At 34.4% G+C, this 1,682-nt stretch overlaps 1 protein-coding gene across 1 annotated transcript in view; it reads left to right on the forward strand.

Moving 5' to 3' along the window:
- The first annotated feature begins 84 nt into the window (after positions 1-84).
- blcap (bladder cancer associated protein) overlaps positions 85-1,682 on the forward strand; it is a 5,431-nt gene continuing 3,833 nt past the window's right edge. Inside the window, exon 1 of the mRNA XM_014015344.1 lies at positions 85-191. The gene's annotated coding sequence lies outside the window, so the exon portion shown is untranslated. The remainder of the gene's footprint in view (positions 192-1,682) is intronic.

Raw genomic sequence — 1,682 nt, forward strand, 5'->3', positions numbered from 1 at the left:
GGATAATAATAATAATAATAATAATAATAATAATAATAATAATAATAATCGTATTTCTGATCAGGCGAAGATAAGACACCTAAGTGAGCTGTTGTTAGCTTGTTAGCAGGCTAGCAGCTCAGTTCGCAGTCAGCAGGCACATTTCTTCCTGGTGGGTTGTTTTGGATGAGAATGAGCGCTAAAGATATCAGGTTTGTTCAGAATTATTTACACTTTCACATAATATATAAAATCTTGTGTTAAAGATGTTATTTTTGTGTTTAAACCGATAATGTTTTTTCAGGAACTGTTTGTTTACTGAAGCTGTTTTAGCTTGTTAGCTCTCGACTGCCTGTCTGGTTCTGTTGTTTCGGAACCTCCAGGCATTCCTTTAGCTCTGAAACACCTAACCTGAGCTGTTTGGGACACGTACACATAGTCGAATATCATGTAAACTTGGTAATAATTGTATTAAAACTTTAGTTTTAGCGTTCACTGTCAGATGAAACGATTAGTGTGATTTTGTAGTAATAAACGCAGTTTCAGTTCAACCAGAACACGAAGCATGAACTGTGAAACAAGTTCTTCTAAGGTTCATGGCTCGATTTATTTCAGTTTAAAGTGTTTCATCTTCAAATGCCTTTAGGTGTATCTGTCCCTAGGCTTGCTGAAATCAAACAGTTTTAGGTCAGAACCACAAAGTCCATTCGTCCCAGTTTTAATCCCCAGAGCTGGCTGCTAGTTAAGTCTGGTAGGTTTTAGTAACCAGCAGCTGCAGGGTGTATCTGAGGTCGAGAAGAGCAAACAGCTGCTTCTGCCAGAAATAAATCTGCCTTTGTCCTTCTGCCAGCTGCTAAAAACAGGCTAACTGCACTTTTCAGAGCAGTGAGGCTCAGATTGAACTGTGCTGAAGTTAATCTGGTGAAAAGTTTTAATCAGAGACAGCAGAACTGCTCTGACTTCTTCACACAAATATACCTTTAAGATTCTACTTGTTTGAGGGATTAAATAACAGGTTAGGAGCCTGGAATTAAAGTATTTTTTTTTCTTTATTGTGTATATTTTTTTTATTTTTATATGAGATGAGTAAGTGAAGCTTCTTGGAAGTTTTTTTCTTTTAAATATCATACAATCTGAATACTAATCCATAGTTTTAAGGTTGTTAAAGGGTGGACTTTAACAGATTTGTGCAAACCGCTGTAATTCGTTGACAAATAAAACTGTTAACCTGAGCTGAGCTGTGAACTGATACGGAAGCTGGCACATAAATACGCCACTAAATATTTACTTTAAAGAAAGAACGCAAAGACTTGAAACCTGTTTAGATTAAAACTCTAATTTCATGTTAACTAACAACTAACAAGTTGTAATGAAGAGTTTCAGAACATTTATTCATTTTTTAAGACAGACAAATGAACTTAATGTTTTATACTTAAGATTAGGGCTGTGTATTGGCAAGAATTTGGCGATACGATACATATCATGAAAGAGGAGTCACGATACGATATATCCCGATATATTGCGATTTTTTTTTTGTCCAAAAATTCTATTAAATAAAAATCTCTTACAGGGGAAACAATGAAAAACCAAAATTCATTGTCTCAGAAGATTCTAATATTACATAGACATACTTTTGATACATTTAGCTGTGTTCTGCTTTGTATGTATTTTATTTTATTTGTTTCATATTTCTTATTTCATCC

This window comes from Austrofundulus limnaeus, unplaced genomic scaffold (assembly GCF_001266775.1).
Source record: "Austrofundulus limnaeus strain Quisiro unplaced genomic scaffold, Austrofundulus_limnaeus-1.0 Scaffold127, whole genome shotgun sequence".
Classification (NCBI taxonomy): Eukaryota; Metazoa; Chordata; class Actinopteri; order Cyprinodontiformes; family Rivulidae; genus Austrofundulus; species Austrofundulus limnaeus.